At 44.9% G+C, this 15053-nt stretch overlaps 1 protein-coding gene across 1 annotated transcript in view; it reads right to left on the bottom strand.

Annotated features, from left to right (window-relative positions):
- The window catches only part of KIAA1958 (KIAA1958 ortholog), a 68772-nt gene extending 54101 nt beyond the window's left edge, over positions 1-14671 (bottom strand). Inside the window, exon 1 of the mRNA XM_030470338.1 lies at positions 14523-14671. The gene's annotated coding sequence lies outside the window, so the exon portion shown is untranslated. The remainder of the gene's footprint in view (positions 1-14522) is intronic.
- Positions 14672-15053: the final 382 nt, after the last annotated feature.

Here is a 15053-nt window from a genome sequence, read left to right as displayed (position 1 = left end):
GGCTGTACACTTTTGGAAGATGACAGATATGGAAGAGGCAGTCAAAAGATTTTTCTCTCTGCAGAACAGCTGCACAAGTTAAACATTTAATAACTAAGAGCACTGTGATTGGTAACTAGCCATTAAAAAGTTATTTAAAGGTAAAACTTCTGGTTGTTCACTTTTGGAGTCCAATCCAATGGATAGAGAAAGAAGGGCAGGATGTGGGGAAGGAGAGCAGTATCTGGGACAAATACATCATTTGGCAGGCAGCACTGGTTCTGTGCCAGCAATTAGAAGTGATACTTGAGCCAACCCTGTGAAAATACAAGACATGCAAAGAAACCCTCTCTCCCATTGCCTTCCAATGCATGGAGACTGTTCACAGTAGCAGCAAGGCGTGACAGAGGGAGATGGCACCAGAGACTACCTCGCTGCTAGGTGCTGCTAGGTGCTCAATGAGCGTGACCTGCTCACCTGCGTGGCTGCAGATGTGGGGTGTTTATCCCTGGAACACAGTGCAAATCTAAACCACAGCCACGGTTTTGCAACATCCAATGCTGGGCTCAGCTACAGCAGTATCCTTCAGGGCTCCCTGTTCGGCTGTCATTTGGTATTTATTAGTTTCATGCTTTAAAAACAACCAGTTCACATCTGCTACCTATGGAATGTTTTTGATGCCAGTAAAGTACAATGTCTACGATACTAGCAGATAACATTAGGAAAAGTCAGAATCAAGAAATTAATGTCAGCGAAAAGCCCCTAAAACCCAAAAAAGGGATATATTTTAAACAAATGTCCATGAAGAACACAAATGGTAATGCTATCATTGGACTAAACTGTTCAGTGGAACAGAGCGATACTGTCACCTGCCTCTCCTTTAACAAGTGCTTGCACAGAAAGTTAGACTGACTTTAATAATTACTATGAAGAAATTCAGTCTTTACCCAACTGTCTAATTCAAATACTCATTTCCAGTTCCACCAAGGCTTACATATGCCTGTAACTTTCTTAATGCTTCCTCATAGCATCTGACTGCCACATCAATGCTGTTCATTCTACCATTAGGCATAAAGACATGGAGAAATATGCGAGATGCCTAGGCCTGTCCAGAGGGAATGGTGGAAGGTATGGTGAAGGTTTCATGCCTGGCTCAATGTCATCAGCTCCATCCAGCCCCTGGACCTGCAAGGGACATGCTGCTGCCATGCATGTCACAGCTGAGTGAGATTCCCAATTGCCAGTCATATGCCAGATTCTGATTCCTTGCACTTCCCCGTTCATGACAAACACTTTTGTCACTGAGGTAACATAAGATGTTTCTCACTACTCACTAGTGCACTTCTCTGCTGTATGTAATTGAAGGGGGTGGTATTTTACTAAGGGTGCAAGAGCTGGAGCAGCGTGCGCTCGCTGTGCCACACAGCAGAGGGGGACCTGTTGGGAGCACTCTTGGTGAGCAGTGCATGCACAGATGCCTGTAAAATTAAATTCACAATGACTGTAAACCTACCCAAACCACGCTTACCACAGAAAATCTAGGATTGCCCTTTATGGCAGTTTCTCGCCAACCTCCTCTGCTATCCGTGAGGAAGCTGGCAACCAGACACGCTATGGGCTTCATTTACAGCAGCAAAAGTTCCTGAAAAACTGCTATCCCCAGCAGTCTGCAACCTCCCACTCCCAGCCCACTCAATCCCCAGCATGCACTGCAGAGGCCTTTACAAACACAAAACAAACCAGAATAAAACAGGATTTTGCCAGAGCAAACACTGTGTCTTACTCCAGGGTATGCATGGTCATTGGGCCTGTCTGCCCAGGTTACTCCATCTCCCCCAGCATAACAAGCAAATGCATCCCATAAGGAAGAGCAAAAAACCTTTCTGTTTCTGTCAGCAAAATGCAGGCATATTGCTTTGCACAGGCAAGCCTGGTGGCTTGCATGCTGCAGGTGCAGTGGAGCGCGTGAGGTCCACACACACCACACACAGCAAGCAGCATTTCCTGGTGAGCAACCAGGAGCGCTGCATAACTCTTCCATTGCCCTTTTTTTATCTTTTGCTGCCTAGCTGTAGGTCCCTTTGTCACTGGCTAAGGTATCAGCCCCGAAAATACACTGCTCTAACCTTGGTCAGCGCCTGGAAGCCAACTGCAGTGGCTCAGGCTCTCATTATAATCGCAAACCATTCCTGGACCTTCTTTCCCGAGCACTTTTCCCCTTCACCTGCAGCAGTGCATATTTCATCACAGCTGCAGCACATGACACTCCTCAGTGGAGTCATGCATTTATTGAAACACGTTGCTCATTATTTTTGCTCACCTCTCGCACACACTTCCCCCTCAAAAGAAATAATTTCCCTGTGACACTGGAGAAGGACCTAGCTCTTCTTGGTGGTGCAGGTGGGAAGAGAGAGCTTATTCTCCCCAGTCTGTGCCCCTCTGACCTGTTAGAGCACCTGACCTGCAGTCCCCATTCCGCAGGGACTGGACACCAGTTTTGCGCTCTAGAAACAACCCTCATCTGCGAGCGATAGGGTGGCAGTGGCCAAAACGCTGGTTTGCTTTAATTATAAACCTGACACTACTGGGCTAGCTGAAAATCCAGCTATATGATTAGAAAAAAGCCTAAGAAACAGAGGTCCTGTCCTTGCATCTAGGCTGAGGAATGTGGTCTGTTCAAACACAAACCTTTCCAAACTCCAGGGCGGACATATGCTGCAGGATTGCACAGCTGGAGCCCAATGCTGCAGCATCCTTCTGTCACCCTCTGGAGCTCATCCCTTCTCAGGCAGGAAGGAAGATCACTGTATCTGTCAGCACCACTGGGAAGAGCAAGGCAACCCTGCCTGATCGCCCTGAATGTGTTTCTCATCTTGGAGTGCAGTCAGGAGCTCAGAGGTCTCTGACTCCACATAACACCTTTCAGCAACGCAACACACTTTAGCCCAGGTCTCTCTGACTCAGTTTCTCCTGTAAAATGGGAACTATGTTGCTGTAGTGCAATGGGTAGTGCACTGTGGACTGCTCGCATGGTCCTCAGGGGCAGCTGGCTGGAGAGTGGACAGGACCAAGGCAGACCATAGCTGACCACACCATTTTAGAGGAACTGCAGTCTCCTGTCTACAGACTCTGATTCAAAATTTGGTTTTCCCTTGAGAGATTTATACCAAGATATGGTAAGCTCTTTCTGGAAGCACCAGTCCTGAGTTATGCGGCTTTTGAGGCAAACTTAAGTTTGAGAGTCCCAACTCATCTCCCACCTAAATGGCACCGAGGCACGTGAGTGGTGTACTGGATAGTTTCTTCCATCAGTTTATTTCCTACTTGAACATCTGGAAACTTCCCTGCATTTTTTGTGGTGTTTCCTTCTTTCTCTCATTCTCCATCTAAGGATACTACTGACATCTATCCCATCAGGCCACTCAAAGTATCTTTTCAAAACTTGAGGCTTTCTTCCCTTTCACAGTACATTCTTATACTGAATAATCCCAGAACTGTCTTTCTGCACATTCCTACCCTCAGACCACAGAAATACTGGTTTCTTACAACACTTCATTACAACTGTTGCTTTTCATTGTCTTGAGATGAAATGCTGGAACCATTGTACACTACCAGCCAACAGCTAATGCGAACCTTCATTTTTAATGACAGGACTATAGCCTTAGAAAAGAAAGCAAGTTGCCCATAAAAGCACTAACAAGGTAGTTGTTTACAAAGTAAAAGCTCTTCTGAAGCAACTCTTGCACAGAAAGTCCAGACAGCATGGCCCTACCCTTTCCACATGCAGACGCAGTATCTGATACTAGGCATCAGGTGTCTTGTATCAGCTGTACACTTATATCAGATACAATAAATAATACATAACTAATGCAAAATATCAGTTTGATTCTGTTCCTGCTTACTCGAGACTGCACTGCATGCATTACCTTATCTCTAGCTGAATGCAACACATGTGCCCAAACCCATCACTGAAGACTGAATTAAATTTCTTTGGCAGTAATATTATTATATATGCAGCATGTTTATCTAGTGCTGTCTTTTCTATTTTCTATCTTAAGTGTCTTGAAAATGTAAAAGAAATTCACTTTGCTGCCTAATCATATACTTTCTACCAAACAATCTAATGGGTTAAACCATGTGAAAAATGGTAATGCCATTTTCTTTTGTCAGCCCCTGAAACAAGAAAAAAAACCCCACCCCACACAATGAAACAAGACATTGTTCCTCAAGTAGCATGTCATAGCAGCAATGCTACTTTGACATCCTCCTGAATTCCTTATGGTATAATTATAAATACAGCAAAAGTGATACACTTCTATTACTTTTGAGAAGGTATCCTGCTTAGAGCATAATTAAAAGTGTTGCAGCATTTAACACAGATGCAACCAGATAGGATCACACTTGCACAACAGTCATGAGGGAAAACTGCTAGACCCTTGATGGCTGTGGGTCTTTCAAAGCAGTCATTAAACAGAGAGGAAAGGTGAACCAAGCAGATGAAAATGACCTACACTACTTAATTTACTTGACCTTCAATAAAGCTTCAACAAGATACCTCATGCCTTAGAGAGCAAGTATTAATTCTCATAGAAGCGGTATGCAGTGGCAACAGTGGACTCTCCTGCCATGTGAGAAGGACCTTGCTGATGGAGGGCTCTGGCACTCATCATGGGGGCCTGGGTACTGGGTACAACCCTCACAGTTGCCAGCTGGCTCAGAGAGAAGGTTTTCACATCAGACAGCACTGCAGACCTCTGGTTAACCTGGCCCCAGAAGCACGTTTCCTGGGACATCAGCTCTGGAAAAAAAGACCACACAAGACTGTAGGAAACTCACTGCACCTCAAAACTGCACTGTACAAGATGGAACACACACACAAGCCCCAGCACGTAGGTTCATCCACACAAAAGTGCTGGTCCCTCTGCGCAGCCAGGGTGTCCCCACCTATTGCCCTCCTCAAGGCTACCAAAGGCTGCCTTAATTTTACAGGAAGATTTGTACAGTACAATCAAGGCAACTGGGTGTGTCCTTCAAGCCTTCCTACTGACTTGCCAACCCAGTTTCAAAACCCTGACAAGGACATCAATGGCAAAACTGCATTTTGAGCAAAGACTCCAGCTCCCTCCTCCACACAGGAGTCCCAAAAGCCGCATGTAGATGCTCCTCCATCTCCTCACCAAGAGGCACAATGATGAATGACCCGGGTAGGAAAAGGAATATGCACTGCTCATCCCAATCACTTCTGAAGAGCTCCAGTTTGCCAAAAAAACCCCAAAACAAAACAAAAACCAAGAGAGGAAAAAAAAGACTGGCAAGTCCCCTGAAACAGGTCAATGAAGATCACTGCCCAGTGCCTATTAGTAGTGGAAAAAAGGGCATTTGATGAACACATTAAAAAAAGCATTTTCCACATGCCCAACGTGAATCTCACAGCTATGGGCAGGGCACCAACATCAAGGTACGGCCACGAGGGGAAGTGCTGCAAGGAGGGAAAACACTGCCTTCCACCCAAGGAGCACGAGCGACTTCTCCTCCAGAAGAAAAATTAGTTATTGAGCCCAAAGGGCAAGTCCTGAGATTTTAAAATCCACACACTCATGCTGGAATCATACCTCTTTGTTTCATAAAGCCTGCTGAAGTGATTCCAGGTTTTAAGTTTCCCCATCTTAATCTTCACAGTATTATCCCACGTAAATACTTCTGCACCAGTTAAATGGTCTGTAAACTAAGCTAATCAAACACAGCCAAACAGTTTAATCAGTATCTAGGAGGTCAATAGAGGTGAAGACAGTTTTAGAGATGCCTAACTGGAAAGAGGTCACTTAGCTTTACAGTTAACTATCCAATAGGAAAGTATTGAATATTAACATATACACAAAAAAAAATAAATTGCTATGGTTAATAGTGCATATCGTTGCTTATGGCTCCGAGCTGCTATTTCTCCTTGACTCCTGGCTAGACCAAAATAAATTTTGACCATCTTTACAAGACAGTTCAAATGCACACAGCAAACACAGTGCATTAAAGCAGATGCAGCATACTGAAGAGAGCTCAATTAAAGTGTGGAATGTTTCTTGCAAATAAAGGGCCAGGTGAATAACCACCTTCCATATAAATTGCCTGATGCTGTATTCTGGTAACGCTCCACTATCTTGTGGAGCTGTTCCAAAACATGATTTATTTGTGATGCTCAGTATAATGTATTCTCTGCAGTCCAAAAGAAATTGTAAATCCAAATTTACAAATTTCTATTTTTTTCCTCTGCCAGACAGCCTGTTTTTTTTTCTTTTCCCCCCTTGTATGTAAATTCATTACTAAGAAGAGCTGCTGTACATTTCCATACAGAAATCAGTCTCATTATTTTGGAATAGATTATCTAACCAGACAAAAAAGCTAGCTGGAGGGGAAATGTATTCACAGACAATTTGGGGGAAAAAATACAGGGAAAAAAAATGCACAGAACTTAATTATCTACTGAAATTTGCAGGCATTAATTGAGTAGTGCTTCTGTTTCTGGGAGGATTATTCACCTGTGTTTTGCCAGATTGCACCAGAACATCTAAATATGTTATAGGACTGAGCCCTTAGGCTACTTATGGTAAGACAAAGGGGGGGGGGAGAATCTAAATACTGTGCATTTTTACATATATATATATATAGCATATATAATTTCCTGTCTTTCTTCACTCACCCCCACAATATCTTCTCTCCCACAAATCAAGACAGATTTATAACATCAAAATATCCGACCCAGCTCTCCCCAGGCAAAAAGCCTTCATCAGTCACCAGTATTTCAGTCAAATCACACTTGCTGTTTGGTAGACGCTCAGCTCCGTGCCTGATTTTTAGGCTGATGCCATGCACCAGGTCAGACAAAGTGGGAGGAGTCCTACAATGCTTGTTTAATTCATAATATTCAGTTCAGCAAAGATAGGCCATTTATGGGGTTCTTAGTTATACCCTGCTATAAAGTGAACCTGTGTGCAGAAAACAGGATTTAAGTTAAAGAGGTTTTGGGCAGAACTTATTTACATGAGGCTTTTTTTGCATGTTTGACATGGGGGCACAAGTTTTAAACTTGTAAGGAAAATCTACTTGAAAATGTAACTTGAAATCTGAAAGATTTGAAAATTATCAACCTGCTCGTGGATATTTAATGTTCATTCATTTGTTATTAAAACAGCACTTCCTTTTAACTGTTAGTTCCACAACAGTTGTCTGTATTTTTGGAAATTGGAAATTGAGATGTTAAACCTGAATGGTTTAAAATCAGGTCATCAACACTCATCAAGTCTGCTAAAATTTCTAGGATTCACACGTCTGGCACAGAATATACCAAGCACTTTACAAGACAGTTTCAACCGTAGTTTACTGGTTACACAATAAATGTTTGCCTCTTGGGTCCAAAAAAAAAAATTGAACATTGAGTCTGGGAGTAAGAGTTCAGTTTTTTAAAAAGCACCTTTGATTTTATATTTACAGATAAGAAGTTTAAAATATGCTTTAACTAAAAAAAAAAAAAAAAAAAAAGGAGGGAGAGGAGAAAGAAACCAGGCATGATTTTTTCCCCTAACAGAGCTAAGAAAAGACAGTATGAAACCTGAATTTCAAACACGAAATATTCACTTTCCTAGTTAAACATAAGGGAAAAAGACTCTTACGAAAAGCTTTCAGTACAATAAGATCTGAGCAGATATTAACCTCACAGTGTAGAACGGCATGACCTGGTATGACTACAGACTGCTGTAGCGGGACAATAGAAAATATTCCATTGAATGAGCACATCGGCATCTTCTGTGCAAAGCTGGCTTGACACCAAGGATCAAAATCTCACAGATTAGGGAAAAATAAAAGTGTCAGCATCTACATTTTCAGAACAGTTCATTTTTTTTTTTTCCACGCTGCAATATTTTGCAAATTCTAAGCTATGACATTTGGAGTGTTACCAGCTAAAATATGCTGGCTCCTTATGCTGTGTTGCAGCAGATTTTGCAAACTATCACAGGGCGATGAGGGTTTTCTCTACAGCTTCGGGGGAACACTTAGCAGAGAACATAAATACATCCTCTCCCCTCTGTACTTGGACTGCAGAGACACCAGAAGTATAGAAATTACAGTATGCAGCTTCAGGTTTAAAAAGAGGAGACAAACGGAAAAGTTAAGAAAACACTGCAGCACCAAGAACATACCAAAAGCTCATCTGTCCCTAGTTTCAGATGTCATTCTGGAAACTCATGGTGCACAGCCACATGGAAGCACCTGACTGCAGCCCAGCTAAATACCGTGTAAATACCATTCTAGCATGCTGGTCAGAAAAAAAAAAGGAGGAGGTTTCTAGCTGTTCAAGCATCTTCCTGCACTGGTATGACTTCTAGGGAGGTAACAGTACTGGGAGAAGAACAAAGCTGAAGATACGCCAACTGAAAAGTGCTTTCATTTCGCCACAGTGTTTTCCTCTTCATGGCAGTGACATCCCTCTGTGCATCCGTTCACACATCACACTGGGTCATGCTGCACTGTGTTATGAGGTTGTGCTTTGCAGTCACTTACAACTTCAGATAGGCGCCCTTTTTTCACCCCTCCCTATTAAAAACCCTGAGTTTCTGGTTCAGCCCTTCTGGGAAATGTACATCCCACTCTTGTTCTAAGGAAACACTTCCTACAGACAAGGGATTTAATCATGAAAGAGAAAAACACTAAAAATTGGGGCTCCCCTAAGCAGACTCCCAGTTCCTCCCTGCTGACAGACGCTCGTTTCACCTCACTGTGAGGACTTCCTATGGCAGCATCCTCGCAGGTTATCCCAGGGCTTCATGAGCCTTTTTCTTAGAGAGCATGTTTTGACGCCGAGCCCTGACCTTCCCTCTCTCTGTAAATTGTTGTTTCCTGTTCTGTGCACCTTGGCCATGCGGCAAAGTTATTCCCTTCCCTTTTGCAGGGTATTTTTTTTTTTCCTTCTAAAAAAGTTTTGGCAAAAAAATTGCTACCCAGCTTGTAATTTCAGCATTTCCCTTATGCTGCCACTGAGCAGAACCCTGCGTTTTACACCTTGCCCTCTGCCATCTCCAGCCCAGGCCTCCAGCCTCCTGAGATGACTTTCAAACTTGGTTCTGTGCTTCCATGTCTCTAAGGCTCCTTCTGGCCTCGTGCTCCATGCACGTGTGATACAAGGGGAGGTGTGTTACTCCTTCCACTCTATCATTCAGGAAAACACTGGATAGGACCAGGACAGATCTAGGCAGAACCACAGCTCCCTCCAACCCGTAAGTCAGACACCTTCTCCGTGAAGCCTATCTGTTCTCTCTCACCTGACTACAGAATAGAATAGAATAGAACAGAACATGTATAATAATAATTAATACCTTATATATACCATGTTAATACAAGATATAATACATAAAAGAACATAGAATACATAATACAACATAAAGAATAACTTATACACAGTACAAATATTGTATAGGTATATATCACATACATGTTATAAATAAGCATAATTTAACATTTGTATATTATTACTATTTTAATATGGTGCATATTTACATATTTATACAATATAATGGCAGGTGGTTTGGGTCACTACTAGGCAAACTGTTAAGTGATTTCCCCAAACAGCTTGTAAACGTCAGCCCCTGACCATGTGGAAATTTACACCCACAAAATAAATGTCTGGGTTCAGCAGAGACATATTAGAAACTTTGCTTTTTTGTTGGGAGCTCAGAGGGTGTGCAAGGGCAGGGGACGGATTTGACACTAGCAGCCAAAACAGCAGAACTCAACAACAGCTTTTAACAACCTTGTTTGCAAGCCAGCACATCTCCACACAGGGGAAAACACTGATTAAAAATGCTGCTACCTCTAAAACTAACGATGATGATCAGCGATCAGGAGCCTAAATAATGATGTGGTGTCTGGCTGTTAGTCATTCCACAGCCTTCCACTGCAGCTTTGCCTTTGAGACAGATTTCTAACCCACCACTTGTTCCAGTTTTATTCTGTCTGTCACACCAACCAGCAACTTTAACGCAGGATGGGTTAACACGAAGTTAAGTACCACAGGTCATTTAGAGGCTGCTTCTGGCACAGCAACAGAAGAATTCCAATGTGAACTACTAGACCACCAGTGCTTTTTCTTTTTTCTGTAACTCACGACAGGATAGCCACTGAAGTTTGAAATTACTAAATTCAGCTGCTGCCAGTTTACACATATTTTGAATAAAACTCCTATAGAAGATATATCATGGATAACTCTCTTGTTTATTTCTTTCATTAAGATGCAGCTGTTTAGAGGTGAAGGGACTAAATTATAAAGCTTTCAAACTATAGCATTGGTGATTCTAGAAAAATACTTCTCATCTAGTTCAGTTGCCAAAGCTAAGCAACACGTGCATTTGGATGTTTGCTCTCTGCTCTATATTTATGCTCCTGTTTTTAAAAAAATACATATTTTTGAAGGTTTTTGCCCAATAGTTCACACTGACTAAAGACACTCACTTACTGAAGGTCACAGAGGAAAATAATAGGGCAGACCATACAAAAAAGGGTGGGGAAATTACTAAAATAAACAAAGTTGGAAAGTAAAAGGGAGAGGCATCTCTTTCCTCCCCTCCTCTCTTGCAATTATCTTAGGTACAATTTATAAACCAGCTATGTAAAACATTTTAGGTACAAGGACTCTTTTAATGAAATAATTACTCTGAAATCTTGCAGTGGAAATAAAAACTTGCAGAAAGTCTTACACAATGCTTACTCTGTGAATACCATGAATATAATCCTGTGAGATCGTACTACAGGAAAACTTTTGTTCCTGTCACTTTTCACAGAGTTAGCCTAAAGTGCCTGTGTCCAACATGGCTCATGTGGTGTCTCTGAGCTGATGTCAAGTGAACAGAAGTTTGCCGATCCTGCCTGTTGCTAAAAAGTAAGTGAGAAAAGGGAATGAAGCAATATGAAGGAACTCTGCAGCAATACAAGGACTGTGATAAAAACTGGCAGAGCAGAAAATGCAGAAAATGCAGAATGCACCTGGGGACTGCAGAGAACAGTCCCCAGATGATGCAAAACAACTTACTTCTTCACACACATGGCAGTCAGCCACAGAAACCGTACACAAAGCTCAAGCTAAACCTAGGATTTTACCGTACCCGTCTTGGGAGAAAACACAGCACTGAAAGTTACCTGCTTCTATCTCATCCATGTATGTGTGACTGAGACTACATTACCATACATTCTCACCATGCTGAAGGCATCTACTCTTATTTTTGCTTCCATTTTGACCGTTTGAGTTCGGACAGCTATATGAACAAGACCTTTTATTTACTTCAGGGCCCAGCATTACCAAACCAGAAAAACTCAGACAATGAGTGGCCATCCAAGGGTCTCATTAGGGAATCTGTGCGGTGTACCCGTTACCACGGAAACGAGGGAGGGCTGGCATGCTGTAGTTTCTGTCTTGCAAGAGAATTCACCAACCCTGCCAGTAAATAAAGTTCATAAATCGACAAATCAGAGCCAGGGTCAAGTAACTGAAGATGAAGCTGTCGTGCTCCATGGGTCATCTTCATTATGAATAAGTACTAAGGTGCAAGTCTTTCAAGTTCCTTCGAGCTATTATGCAGATCCATCGGGGTGACATTTGGCTCAAGCTAACACTCCTTTTGGAGTATTTTTCACAGAAAAGGCACCAGAAAAGCTGATGAATCTTCCTCTCACCCCGTTTTACTTTGCAGAAAGGTGTGCAGCAATAGCCTTTGAAAGCAGAGCCTTACGTTCAGCTAGTTACACCAGAATTACCGGATGCATAGCAATCCTTGAGAGGACTAACTGCCACGTATGTTTCTGCGAAGTGCCTTACAAACAGTAGTTAATTTTCACACCACCTCTGTGAGCTGTGCCTGGATGGGTTATCACCCCCAGAGCGCAGATGTGGAAAAACAGTGGCACCATGGAAATGAGAGCCAAGGGTGGGATTACAGCTCTGCCCAGACCTAAAACCTTCAGACCTCTTTTGTCTGCATTGTATAATGAACAGGGAAGGAGGGCAGAGAGGTGTAAGACTGGGAGACCGAAAATACCAAAATATTCTGAAACTCCAAGGGTCTCCGTGGAGCTGGAATGTGCGGACACCCGACAGCCCAGTCAAACTGGCACCGAGCTGAGGATCGGTGGCCACTTAACAAAGGTGCAGTGGTGAGTGCCAGGTGTGAACTGGTGGTGAAGCAAACTGCCACTGCTTTGGGAACTCAGGGACTATAAACCCATTATCACTCTGTGAACAAAATAGAATTACACTGCGTTTTTGAAACTTCCAATAAGTTCCATTACAGGAAACCTCCTGGTGTAGTACTGAAACTACCAGTGCATAGATGCACCAGTTCAGGAGCAACACCAACATCGATTTCCTTGAAAACCAAAACAATCCAAACCACCAGCTTACTAACAATGGCTAGAGAAGAACTTGAGCTGTTACAATCCTTGCATGACTTTTAGGCTACTTCCTGGAAACATACTATTTTAATGGTGTGCAAAGAAGAGCTGTGTTACACTCTTGAGATAAGTTACTGACAACAGCAGAACGAGTAACTCCACTGCATATTTCTCTCACGATAAGCTTTACAGTGCATGTAAGACCATCTATTATCCTCTGAACACTAGCTGTTAATACTTAGTTCACACAGTACTTCTTTGCCAATTCTTATCTATTACTCATCTGGGAGCAAGTTTTTTAAACTATCGGGTTGGTTTGTTGGCTTACCTATAAATCAACAAATCCTATAAAGGATTTCAAAGGGCTGATAAACTTGAGCATAAGGTTGATAAACAGCTTTTTGCTGAAAGGCAGTGGTGGAGGGGCAAGAAGGGCTGTGGGTATTACTTAGCCAGGTCGCGTGCCGGGCTCAGCACAGGGGCAGCAGGTGAGTGCATGAACCGTGTGACTTCTGACTTTGGCTCTTGTGTGGCTTTAGAAGTGGGCAAAAATAGCTTTAGCCAAGCCTGAAATGACATTTGTAAAATCAGCCCGAGACAACTGGCAGATCTGACCCTCAAGGTGATTTCACTCGGCCCCTAGTAATGCCAGTCAGACGGAAGGAGCCTGAACCAACACACATGTGCTGTGGGGCAGACGTGCAGCCCCAGCGTGGTGCTGGCTGGGGTTATTAGGTTAATTGCAGTACCACATGAGCACAGCCCTGTTGGTCTGAGCTCTGAATTATACAGAGGGCAATAGAAGCAGCCGCAGGGGGAAACAGGAACTGGTCACTCCTGACCTGAAAAGACCTTTTGGGGCTACTCTGCTTACAGACGAAAAAAGTTAACAAAAACAAGCCTAGTCCCTGGTCTGAAAAGTTGACACCCAGAATTTAGCGAAGGGACGTAATCATTTCATTTATGTAAATTCTCGCTGCTGTTAACAAGCACACTAAGAGCTTGGTCCCATTTCTTTTCAAATCAACAGAAAAAAGGAAAATCATTGCTGTCCCCAGCAGTTCACAGTCAAGCTTTTAGCATCTATCACAGTTTCAGCTTTGCAGCACTACTTGCAGAGGTTGTATTTCTGGGAAGGATGCGGGGGGGAATGGTGGAGAAGGCAGACAAAAGTAAACTTCACAGATTAACAACTGAAGTGTTGAAAGCCAGGCATGTATGAGGACGTCATTTTTACCCGGTGTATTGTTTTGTTTCTATGACAGATCTTCATTCACTCGAGTGGAAACAGCCTTACTCTTCATCTAGTACTACTGAGTAACCAGCTGTGTTCGTGGGATATTTATAACCATTAACACTGTAGATGGAAGGTGAGTTTTAACACATGTGTCACAGTTACTCCTTTGGCTGGAGAGTGGGTCTGTTTCTGACAGTCGGAATTAAATCACAGAAGGCTCAGTATCTCTCCACCGTTTTCGCTCTTTGCCTTTGCACTTAACCGTCGTTTCCAAGCTTGTTTCACAGTTTTCTGGCTCCCTTTATCGCTCTGCCTCGTCTCGGTGACCAACCAAGTTTGAGAGGGGCTGCCTTCCCCAATGCGCGCCCTGCTGCCTGCTCGGGCTGGGGCCCAGGGGGACCCCCGGCGCTCCGGCATCCCCGGGGGGGGCAGAAATCACAGCGCTACAGCCGTCTGCCCCCCGTCAGACCCCACACCGCAGTCCCCTCGGCTGTCCCCTCCCACCTCTATTTCAGCCGAGGGAAGGGGGGCAGGAAGGGACGCTTTTCTTACTACAAGAGGATGCCACGCGGGGGGGGGGGGTCACCCCGCTCCCTATGTTGTGCCAAACGCCGGCGCCCTCCCTCCCCATAGCCCCCTGCACCGGCACTTCTCGTGCAGCACAGCGGGGCACAGCTGCCCTGCACAAGGACCGGGGGGGCTGTGTGTCTGCCCGGGGACGCTTCCCGGAGAGCCCTCCGCCGCGCACAAAGAGAGAGATACCAGGAATACGGGAATATCGCCCGCCCCCCCCGCGGCGGGCAGCGCTAGATGGATGCACACACACACACACACAAACACACACACGCACTCTCACGGTGCAGCCGGGCGGGTCACGTACCTGCAGGTGCCTGTCGGTGGCTGTGCGATATCGCCTGTATCGCATGGGGGGATTACTGTGATATTACAGCTCGGGGACTTGGCGGGGGGGTGGTTGCTGCTCGGGTCCCCCCAGCCCTCTCCTTCCTCCTCCTCCTCCTCCTCCCCCCGTGCGTGTGTGCCCTGCGCTGCGCTGCGCTGCGCGGTGGTACTCCGCGCCGGAGGAGGCAGCGGCGGGCCCCGGCTCCTGTCAGCTGCCGGAAACCAGCGCCCGGTCAGACACACCGCAGGAAGTGTGCAGCGGCAGCACCGCGCACCGGGCCCGCACCGGCCCCGCTCGCCTGGGGCGGGTACCGCGGCGCACCGGGCACGGCGCGCCTGGCGCGGCCCGCGGCAGCCAAACCGCGGGCGGGGGGTAGGGGGGTATGTGGTCGGCGCCCACCCCTGCGTGCAAACGGGCAAACGGGGTTGCCTCGTCCGCGTTGCCGTGTGTGGGAGCCTTTACCGGTACAAACGGGGAGGGAAGCGCGGGCAGCGAAAACTGCGCTGTCTC

The sequence above is a fragment of the Strigops habroptila genome, chromosome Z (assembly GCF_004027225.2).
Source record: "Strigops habroptila isolate Jane chromosome Z, bStrHab1.2.pri, whole genome shotgun sequence".
Lineage (NCBI taxonomy): Eukaryota > Metazoa > Chordata > Aves > Psittaciformes > Psittacidae > Strigops > Strigops habroptila.
The sequence above is the reverse complement of the archived record's forward strand: the minus strand, read 5'-3'. Positions and strand labels throughout refer to the sequence as shown.